This window comes from Castor canadensis, unplaced genomic scaffold, assembly GCF_047511655.1.
Source record: "Castor canadensis unplaced genomic scaffold, mCasCan1.hap1v2 HAP1_SCAFFOLD_110, whole genome shotgun sequence".
Lineage (NCBI taxonomy): Eukaryota > Metazoa > Chordata > Mammalia > Rodentia > Castoridae > Castor > Castor canadensis.
Genome location: NW_027395340.1, coordinates 39,981 through 52,128, shown reverse-complemented (window position 1 = coordinate 52,128; position 12,148 = coordinate 39,981). Strand labels below are relative to the sequence as shown.

General features: G+C 38.0%; 1 long non-coding RNA gene across 1 annotated transcript in view; it reads right to left on the bottom strand.

Annotated features, from left to right (window-relative positions):
- The window catches only part of LOC141420306 (uncharacterized), a 149,716-nt gene extending 138,881 nt beyond the window's left edge, over window positions 1-10,835 (bottom strand). The window contains exon 1 of the long non-coding RNA XR_012444924.1: window positions 10,609-10,835. This is a non-coding gene — a long non-coding RNA (uncharacterized lncRNA). The remainder of the gene's footprint in view (window positions 1-10,608) is intronic.
- Between the last annotated feature and the right edge of the window lie 1,313 nt (window positions 10,836-12,148).

Genomic DNA, 12,148 nt, shown 5'->3' with positions numbered 1-12,148 from the left:
TATGAGAAGCCTATGAGAACTTGACATAAGCATAGCTGTGTCAAATAATCTGTAAATTGAGTTGGCAAGGGCCAAGCTGCAGAAGGGAGTGAGCACAGCTATGCCCAATGATCTGCAGGCTGGGATGGGCACAGCCCCCAGCCACAGAAGGGGGCGAGGGCAAAATGCAGCACAGGTGTTTTTCCTAAGAGTTTATGTGCAGAGAGTAGTTGATTGAAGGTTCCTCCTGTTTCCGATAACTATGTCATGTCCCCCAAGAACTGCTGCTGTACTTCCTGGTTTGCCAATGTATATAATAAACTCACTGGAAGTGGTGGAGGCTGTCATGTGTCTCCATCAGAGTGCCCAGCCCACCTGATCCCAACTTTCTGCATGTTTGTTTTCTCTTTTATCCTTTCCTAATCTCTAGTCACTCCCAGTTAGGTTTGTAGGATGAGCTCACATAGGCTGAGAGATTAGGTAAGATTTAAGTGATTTAGGGCCTTCTTTGTTTCTTCGTTCATCGACTGAGCAACTACTATGTGTCCATCATTATTCTAGATGTTTGAACACTCACATCAATAAGAAAAACAGACATATATGCCTGCTTTCAAGTTGCTAGCAATCTATAGGAAGAGTAGAGAGAAAGAAAGGAAATGAGGAAAACAGTAACAAGTAAGAGATGTAGTTTTAAAAATATGAAGCAAACCATGAAAAGGAGAGAGAAAAGCTCTCACCTCCTGTGACTCTGCCATACCATTCTCCATCTGCTTGGTACCATTTTTTTTAAAACATTATGGTTATGCCTGTATTTACTGATTACCATTTTTTGCCCTTATTAATTGGGTGATCATGCTTTAGAATCATTCCAGAAATAAATGTGTACACATGTATATGTCTTGTAATGTGCCAAGTTACTATGGTTGCTTTACTCCTCAAGCATCTACAATATTTAATACTTAAATGTATATTAAGATCACCTGGGTGGGTGAAAAGATTGGATTCATGGACAATGAGTTCAATGCTAATTACATTCCATGTGCTACTGAGTCAAAGTCACATTGAGTTCTCAAGTCAAAGAGCAGCCTTTTTGTCTTCTGTATAAAAGACAAGCTGCTCAAATGTTACAGAATTCAGACACACAAGTCATTAAGATGTGGCTGTACATAAAAGATGCAGTATGGATAATTCAAAGCAGACAAGAAGAATGTGCTCTAGGAATAATTCTTCTTCAGTCATTATATCTGGCACAAAACATAAATAAAGCCCCATTTTTCTCCTCCAGTGCCCTGCCATAAAGGAGTCATGGAGCCAACTTGTCATCTGCCAGTAACAGCAGAATTGCACAGCAGCCTTCAACTATGAAGAGACTCCAGTTTTTTAACAAGACATAGACTGAGAACATAAGAAGCTCCGTAGCAAAATGTAATAGTACCACCAATGAATCATTATCTTCTACAAGGAAATTTTCTGACATACTGAAATATTAAGTCCCATGTTATTTTTCTATAATTAGAAAACATGCACAAAAATTAAACATTTTTAATATTTGCTCCTGTTTTAATCACAAATGTTGAAAAAAAACAGTCTCTAATCAAGTTTAATAGGTACATTCACAGATAACTAGTCTTAAATCTACATGAATAGAGGATTGTTTCATGATACTGTATTTATTAACTGTCCACAGCTCCTTGGACACATACATACATGATCCTGCTCACTTGGAATGCCTCCTCACCAGCTAACACATCACCCACAATTCTAGGTACAAGTCAGGTTCTTTTCATTGGTAAAATCTTTCACAATCAACACAGTCAGAGGCAATCTGTCTCTCCCCTTAGCTCACTCAGCATGATCCTTCATTCCGCTTAGTTAAGGATCATACTAGGTCATTTCCTATATAGTTATCCCTCTTAGAGGTCCATAGCCAGATTAGGGTATGCAGAACCCAGTTTAAATCCAGGTTGCATTCTCAAAATTGATTTGTAAATTTTGCCATTTATACTTTATACTGACTAATTCCCCCATGGCCAGCCCACAAAAGCACATTAAGTAGTCTGAGTGCCAAATCTAAGGTATGGGATCAACAGCACCTTTTGGCAGAATTATTTTTCTGAAAAAATACATTCTAAAATATAGTATTCAGTTCTGTTCTGCTTCTACACAGCCAATATCAAGCTGGTCAGAAATGCACAGGTGTTCAAAATGCTTAAGTGATCACTGAGATGATTTCAGCATCATAATTGGTTGTGACTCCATAAGGCATCACAGGACTGAGTGACTCTACAGTTTCCAAGTCTCTGCTCAGCAGTTTCAGTGATGCCTCACATGAACTTTAAATGATGAATGGATTCCAGCAGTCCAAAAAGATCTGTCAGAAGTGACAGAAGTGACTACATTGTGCCACACAGACATCACTGCTTTGTTTTGGCTGAATTCATGAAGCCACAAAAGTTTAAAATAAGACAACTCTATTAAGCATTTTAGCATATTCTTACTGTTCATCTATAAAAGCACTCAGTAGAGATGGTGTTATGGATAAAGCAGAAGGAAAAGAATCTGGTTCATAGATTGGTGTCTTTGATCTGAAGCACAGCCAATAAAATATGGAAATAAACACTGAACAAAAGAGATGGCAAGGGATTCCAAGATGGCGGCTAGAGGGAGGAAGCAGAAAGCGAGCCTCCTATACTGAAATCTTGGAGAGATGCTGGAGACACACTTTGCAGGCATAATCACTGAGAAGAGGCATAACTTTGACCCCTCCACACCTCCAGCCAGCACAGAGAATCTCCACTTCACGTTAAATGGAGAAACCAGGAGGGCTCCTGGACCGCCAGTCGCCCGCGCCCAGACGGCTTGGGAAGACGCGGACCAGGTGAGCTTCATGGTACTGCAGTACTCCCACAGACAAGCCTGGGCCAGAGCAGCATAGTCCCCTGGACAGACTGACCTCCACCCAGGGAAAAAAGAGAAACTGAGTAATGAGCAATAAGAACAAATAAGACACACGGGAAAGAGGGTGGGGCGCACTGAGCGCCGAAGATTGGGGGAAGGGAATCCTTCCTGGGACTGTAAATAAACAAGCCCGGCGAGCCGGAGAGGCTCTGGAGGAAGCGGGAGCAGGGTGTGCGCCCAGCAACCAGGAGCGGGAGAGCTTGTGAGAGTGGCGGAGGGAGGAAAACTCCACAGGAGAGGAGGGAAGACCCACCTCCCACATGAACTGTAAATAAACACGCAGGCCTGACAACTCAGGTGCAGTGTCACCTTTCCCAGTGCTTGGAAAGGGGAAAGCCTGTAGCAGAGGCTCCCGCACAGGAGAACTCTGAACAAACAAAGCCTGTGGGGCCAGGTGAGTGCTAGGCTCACACCAGAGATCTGCATAACACCGCCAGCAACAGCAGGCTGACAGCAGCAGGCAGGCAAGCCACAGCTGCAGATACCATTCACAGAACTGTCTCCAGACTCTTTTTTTTTCTTTTTCTCCCTGCCTTTGATGAGAGAACAACCGAATTACACCTGCAAGCGGAAAAACTTACTGAAACTGTATTGCATTTGAACTTGGGACATTAGGTGGGTTTTTTTTTTTAATTTTGGTGTGTGTGTGTGTGTGTGTGTGTGTGTGTAGTTTTGTTCTACTTTATGTGTCCCCTTTGATGAGACAACTACAGAACATCTGAGGCACCATCTCCAGGACTGGAGACTGAGACGGACACCCAAATTATTAAGACTGAAACTTCATTGCATTTGAACTTGGAGGGTTTTTGGTTTTTTGGTATTTTTTTAAAATTTTCTATTTTCCATTTTATTTTAATTCATTTTTATATATAGATATTTCTTTCATTTATTTTTTATTTTTATTCTTATCTTTTTTTTTTTAGTTTTGATTTTCAATCCTCTCTCTGTCTCTCTAATGTCTGTTCAGCTTACTGTCAATTACTACACTAACACTCCCTGTTTATACCTTTGATACTTTCTTCTCTGAAACCTTGTTCTACTTTCTTCCTCACGTCTGTGTATTTGTTTTCCCCTTTTCTTGAACTTCTTGCTTTCCATCTCAGCTCACCCTTCCATTCTAAATATTACCATTGTTATTATTACAAGCTAGAAAATACTAAACTGCACACAGTACAGGGACAGTAACAACACCAAAGACAATGATGGGAAGACAGAAAAAACAGGGAAACCAGTTTCCCCACAGCAAAAAATTAGTACAGGAACCAGAGGGGAATGAAGAACACAGAAACTCAGATCCAGACTCCTACAAAATGAAGATAAACTATGCCAAAGGACCCAATGAAGCCCACAAGAATAATTTAAAAGAAGACATACTACAGGGACTCAATGAGAATTTTATAGAGATGATACTGGATAGGGTCAACCAAAATGTACAGGAGATACTCAAGAAATTCCAAGACAACAAAAATAGAGAATTTGAAAAAGCAAAAGAAGAAATAAAGGAAACCATAGAAGCACTGTATAAACACCAAAGTGAAAGAGAGAACATGATGAATAAACAGATAAATGAACTCAGGACAAAAATAGACAACATTAAAGAGGAAACCACCCAAGATATGGAAAACCTCAGAAAAAAGAACGAAATAGAACTGCAAAACACAACAGAAGGGCAATCCAGCAGAATAGAACAAACAGAAGACAGAATCTCACAACTTGAAGATGAAATGGTAATTAAAGGAAAAACCAAAGAACTATTAATTAAACAACTCAAGACCTGTGAAAAGAAAATGCAAGAACTCACTGACTCCATCAAAAGACCAAACTTCAGAATCATGGGCATCGAAGAAGGAGAAGAGGTGTAAGCAAAGGGAATGCATAATCTATTCAACAAAATAATAACAGAAAATTTCCCAAATCTAGAGAAAGATATTCCCATACAAATGCAAGAGGCCTCCAGGACACCAAACAGACCAGATCAAAATAGAACTACCCCATGACATATCATCATTAAAACAACAAGCTCAGAAACTAAGGACAGAATAATGAAGGCTGTAAGAGAGAAAAAACAAGTAATATACAAAGGTAAACCCATCAAAATCACAGCAGACTTCTCAAAAGAAACATTAAAAGCAAGAAGAATGTGGGGTGAGATCTTCCTGGCACTGAATGAAAATAACTTCAACCCCAGAATACTCTACCCAGCAAAACTATCATTCAAAAAGATGGAGCAATAAAAGTCTTCCATGATAAGCAGAAACTAAAACAATATGTGACCACAAAGCCACCACTACAAAAGATTCTTCAAGGGATTCTGCACGCAGAAAGTGAGACCCAACTTAACCATGAAAAGACAGGCAGCACCAAACCACAGGAAAAGAAAAAGCAAACAGTAGAGAGTAACCTGAAGGTAGGTACAAACAATCAAACCTTCAAACAACTAAGACAACTAAACGACAAAAATCACCACATACCTATTTGTACTAATGCTTAATGTTAACAGACTTAATTCACCCATCAAAAGGCACTGCTTGATGAAATGGATTAAAAAGGAAGATCCAACAATTTGTTGCTTACAGGAGAACCATCTCACCGTCAGAAATAAGCATAGGCTAAGGATGAAAGGCTGGAAGAAGATTTACCAAGCCAATAGCCCCCCAAAACAGGCAGAGGTAGCAATACTTATCTCTGACAAAGTAGACTTGAAACCTACATTGATCAAACAAGATAAAGAAGGACATTCCATACTAATAAAAGGGGAATAGACCAAAGGAAATAACAATCATCAACCTGTATGCACCCAGTGTCAACGCTCCCAATTTCATCAAACATACCCTGAAAGACCTAAAAGCATATATAAACGCAAACACAGTGGATGTGGGAGACTTTAACACCCCATTATCATCAATAAATAGGTCATCCAAACAAAAAATCAATAAAGAAATCCAAGATCTAAAATATGCAATAGACCAAATGAACCTAGTTGATGTCTACAGAACATTTCATCCGACCTCTACACAATATACATTCTTCTCAGCAGCCCATGGAACCTTCTCCAAAATAGATCATATCCTAGGGCACAAAGTAAGTCTCAGCAAATATAAGAAAATAGAAATTATACCGTGCATACTATCTGATCACAATGCAGTAAAAGTAGAACTCAACAACAAGAGTAAAGACAAAAAATATGCAAACAGCTGGAAAGTAAATAACTCATTACTTAATGAAGAATGGATCATCGATGAAATACAAGAGGAAATTAAAAAGTTCTTGGAAGTCAATGAAAATGAAAACACAACCAACCGGAACCTATGGGACACAGCTAAGGCAGTCTTGAGAGGAAAGTTTATAGCCATGAGTGCATATATTAAAAAGACTGAAAGATCCCAAATCAATGACCTAATGATACATCTCAAACTCCTAGAAAAACAAGAACAAGCAAATCCCAAAACAAATAGAAGGAGAGAAATAATAAAAATAAGAGCTGAAATCAACGAAATAGAAACCGAAAAAACCATACAAAGAATTAATGAAATAAAAAGTTGGCTCTTTGAAAAAATAAACAAAATCGATAGACCCCTGGCAAACCTGACTAAAATGAGGAGAGAAAAAAACTCAAATTAGTAGAATCAGGAATGCAAAAGGGGAGATAACAACAAACACCATGGAAGTCCAGGAAATCATCAGAGACTACTTTGAGAACCTATATTCAAATAAATTTGAAAATTTTAAAGAAATGGACAGATTTCTAGATATATATCATCATCCAAAACTGAACCAAGAGGAAATTAATCACCTGAATAGACCTATAACACAAAATGAAATTGAAGCAGCAAACAAGAGTCTCCCCAAAAAGAAAAGTCCAGGACCTGATGGACTCTCTGCTGAATTCTATCAGACCTTTAAAGAAGAACTGATACCAACCCTCCTTAAACTGTTCCATGAAATAGAAAGGGAAGGAAAACTACCCAATACATTTTATGAAGCCAGTATTACACTTATCCCAAAACCAGGCAAAGATACCTCCAAAAAGGAGAACTATAGGCCAATCTCCTTAATGAACTTTGATGCAAAAATCCTCAACAAAATAATGGCAAACTGAATTCAGCAACACATCAAAAAGATTATTCACCATGACCAAGTAGGCTTCATCCCAGGGACGCAGGGGTAGTTCAACATATGAAAATCAATAAATATAATAAACCAAATTAACAGAAGCAAAGACAAAAACCACTTGATCATCTCAATAGATGCAGAAAAAGCCTTTGATAAGATCCAACATCATTTCATGATAAAAGCTCTAAGAAAACTAGGAATAGAAGGAAAGTTCCTCAACATTATAAAAGCTATATATGACAAACCTACAGCCAGCATTATACTTAATGGAGAAAAACTGAAACCATTCCCTCTAAAATCAGGAACGAGACAAGGATGCCCACTATCTCCACTCCTATTCAACATAGTACTGGAATTCCTAGCCAGAGCAATTAGGCAAGAAGAAGGAATAAAAGGAATACAAATAGGTAAAGAAACTGTCAAAATATCCCTATTTGCAGACAACATGTCCCTATACCTTAAAGACCCAAAAAACACTACTCAGAAGCTTCTAGACATCATCAATAGCTATAGCAAGGTAGCAGGATATAAAATCAACATAGAAAAATCATTAGCATTTCTATACACTAACAATGAGCAAACTGAAAACGAATGTATGAAAACAATTCCATTTGCAATAGCCTCAAAAAAAATCAAATACCTAGGTATAAACCTAACAAAAGTTGTGAAAGACCTCTACAAGGAAAACTATACACTTCTGAAGAAAGAGATTGAGGAAGACTATAGAAAGTGGAGAGATCTCCCATGCACATGGATTGGTAGAATTAACATAGTAAAAATGTCGATACTCCCCAAAGTAATCTACATGTTTAATGCAATTACCATCAAAATTCCAATGACATTCATTAAAGAGATTGAAAAATCTACTGTTAAATTTATGTGGAAACACAAGAGGCCACGAATAGCCAAGGCAATACTCAGTTTAAAGAACAATGCAGGAGGTATCACAATACCTGACTTCAAACTATATTACAAAGCAATAACAATAAAAGAAGCATGGTACTGGCACAAAATCAGATATGAAGACCAGTGGAACAGAATAGAGGACCCAGATATGAAGCCACACAACTATAACCAACTTGTCTTTGACAAAGGATAACAAAAACTGCTGGGAAAACTGGTTAACAGTCCGCAAAAAACTGAAACTAGATCCATGTATATCACCCTATACCAACATTAACTCAAAATGGATCAAGGATCTTAATATCAGACCACAAACTCTAAAGTTGATACAGGAAAGTGTAGGAAATACTCTGGAGTTAGTAGGTATAGGTAAGAACTTTCTCAACGAAATCCCAGCAGCACAGCAACTAAGAGATAGCATAGATAAATGGGACTTCATAAAACTAAAAAGGTTCTGTTCATCAAAAGAAATGGTCTCTAAACTGAAGAGAACACCCACAGAGTGGGAGAAAATATTTGCCAACTATACATCGAACAAAGGACTGATAACCAGAATATATAGGGAACTTAAAAAACTAAATTCTCCCAAAACTAATGAACCAATAAGGAAATGGGCAAGTGAACTAAACAGAACTTTCTCAAAAGAAGAAATTCAAATGGCCAAAAAACACATGAAAAAATGCTCACCATCTCTAGCAATAAAGGATATGCAAATTAAAACCACGCTAAGATTCCACCTCACCCCTATTAGAATAGCCATCATCAGCAACTCCACCAACAACAGGTGTTGGCGAGGATGCAGGAAAAAGGAACTCTCTTACACTGTTGGTGAGAATGTAAACTAGTACAACCACTCTGGAAAAAAATTTGGAGGCTACTTAAAAAGCTAGACATTGATCTACCATTTGATCCAGCAATTCCACTCTTGGGGATATACCCAAAAGACTGTGACACAGGTTACTCCAGAGGCACCTGCACACCCATGTTTATTGCGGCACTATTCACAATAGCCAAGTTATGGAAACAGCCAAGATGCCCCACCACTGATGAATGGATTAAGAAAATGTGGTATCTATACACAATGGAATTTTATGCAGCCATGAAGAAGAACGAAATGTTATCATTCGCTGGTAAATGGATGGAATTGGAGAACATCATTCTGAGTGAGGTTAGCCTGGCCCAAAAGACCAAAAATCGTATGTTCTCCCTCATATGTGGACATTAGATCAAGGGCAAACACAACAAGGGGATTGGACTTTGAGCACATGATAAAAGCGAGAGCTCACAAGGGAGGTGTGAGGATAGGTAAAGACACCTAAAAAACTAGCTAGCATTTGTTGCCCTTAACGCAGAGAAACTAAAGCAGATACCTTAAAAGCAACTGAGGTCAATAGGAAAAGGGGACCAGGAACTAGAGAAAAGGTGAGATCAAAAAGAATTAACCTAGAAGGTAACACACACGCACAGGAAATTAATGTGAGTCAACTCACTGTATAGCTATCCTTATCTCAACCAGCAAAAACCCTTGTTCCTTCCTATTATTGCTTATACTCTCTCTACAACAAAATTAGAAATAAGGGCAAAATAGTTTCTGCTGGGTATTGAGGGGGTTGGGAGGAGGGGGCGGAGTGGGTGGTAAGGAAGTGGGTGGGGGCAGAGGGGAGAAATGACCCAAGCCTTGTATGCACATATGAATAATAAAAGAAAAAAAAAGGAAAAAAAAAAGAGATGGCAAAAATCAGGCTAACACGAGCAGGCTGCTCATTTTCCTTTCTTTCCATTCCTTTTGGCTAAACCATTTCCTTAGTAATCAAAGCACAATAACTAAGCTATGGAAACAGCCAAGAAGCCCCACTACTGACAAATGGATTAAGAAAATGTGGTATCTATATACTTTGGAATTTTACTCATCCACAAAGAATGAAATGTCATTTGCAGGTAAATGAATAGAACTGGAGCACATCATCTTAAATGAAGTTAGCCAGGTTCAGAAGGCCAAAGGCCTATGAAAACTAAGTCACATAAAGGGAGGTCACATGTAAGAGAGGGAGAGTAAAAGAAGGTGAATATGGATGATGTACTTTCTATACAAGAATGAATATAGAATTTTTAAACCTGTTGAAATCACCATAAGAAGGGAACTAAGGTAGAAGGGAGAAAAATAGAGATGAGCTAATTCAGGATATATATATACACACACATACATATATACATATACATATACAGACATATATGTATATATATGGAAAGTCACAAGGAAACTCCATGTGTAGCTATCTTAAACAAACAAAAAATGGCATTTTTTTAAAACAAAATCAGAGAACAGGAGGGCAGCACAGGTCCTGCCTGGGAGTAGAAGGGGTGAGATGTGGGGAAAGGGTGTAGGAGAGTGAATATGATGCAAATACTGTGTCCTCATGCATGTAATTGGAAAAATCAGACCTGCTGAAACTTCTAGGAATATGGGGTAGGGAGCTAAAGGAGAATGATGGAGGGGGTGAACTCAAGTATAATATATTTGATATATTCTGAGAACTTTTGTAAATGCCACAATGTACTCCCAGCACAATAATAAAAATATTAAAATCCCACTTTGTAAAAACTTAATCCTTTCTCAGAAAATCCAGCTCTCTGGCAACAGTTAGTTTTTCTTACCTCTCAGTTCCCCCATATCCAGGGTAGTCCCAAGTTGTTCGAGCAAAGCAACTCTTGCTGCATTCTTTTTGTGTTTCTTGCCATCATAATGTTGCTGGGCCATCAGAGGATTATTAAACCAGGCTGCGCAGAGTCCACAGTATCTGTCTGAGTCTCTTCTTTGATAGGGAGATGCAACCACAGGAGCAGTGTCTACCCGGGAGGGCTTCAGTGAGCTCAGGGGTGTTGCTGTGAAAGGAAACAAGCAGAGAATCACAGATTATATGAATCCATTTCTGAGCACAATTGCCCTCAGTACCTGAAGAGTGAAGAGTTTCATGTTCATGCTAGAGTTCAAAAATCCAAAAGTTTATAGAAGCAGGAGAATTATTTCTATCAAACTCCATTTTGAATTGGGACACAAATGAATCTCTATAATGTGCTGAGATCAGAGTTTACAAACTTTTTAGAGTTTACATATTTTTACGCCAAAATGTGATAGCTCAAGAGACTATCTCTTAGTGGAAAATTAAGGAGGTAAAAAAAAAAACCCTGAAGATAAAGGAGATCACTCTTTTATCTTCATTCAGTGAAAATGAAGCCAAACTGAAAGCAAACATTGAATAATCATGACTTGAAATGACTTAATGAATGACTAGGACATGTGTGAACCATTTTGGGTGAACCATTTCCTTAGTAATCAAAGCACAATAGCTAAGTTATGGAAATAGCCAAGTCCACTACCAATGAATGTATGAAAATACATACTTGCCATATTTCCATTTAGGAAATAACCAAAACATAAAGGATTTTCCTAACTGATAGAAATAGATCTTTCAGTAACATGTCCATACTAAGGAAATCATACTACTTTTGTCAGTTACTTCTGTTTATTGGAACAGGTTATTTTCAACCTATACCTGCTAAAACTGATGCTGAAAGTACATTTTCCCCCAAAAAAGACCAAAAGAAAAGCATACGGAGCAGATATTGCTTATCTAAACAGAAAAGTCATCTATCACTATTTTGAGATTGCACTCCCATCTATTTAATGTGAAATAAAATGTGAACTTTCAGTTATTTCTAGTCTAGAAAAGAAGAATTTGACTTGAATGAGTTTACTAATGGAAAATAAAATAACTTTTGTATGCATTGCAACATACAAATTGCTTCTACCCTTACAACGACTATGCCTAGATTATTGTCTTATTTCTCACATGATTGACTTCAGTGACTTGCTAATGGTCAGAAAACTAGCTCTAATAAATGCAAGAATCAAAACCACATACTTCATTTCCAGGCCAATGTTAGTTCCAACAGCCCAAGGACTCTTTTGAACTTAATAAGCAAAGAGATTTTCCTCCTAGACCTATCATCTTTGTATTTTATACAGGATTTCATTTAATCTTAGAAAAATATTCTGATCCAAATATACACAATATACACAAGATGCTGCAATTTAGCAGTATCTTCTGTGTACTCCTACTCTCCATGATGGGACATAGAGTTGGCAAAACCTGAAAATTAGGGTCACTGTTCCCAGGAAAAGCAGAGATCTGGA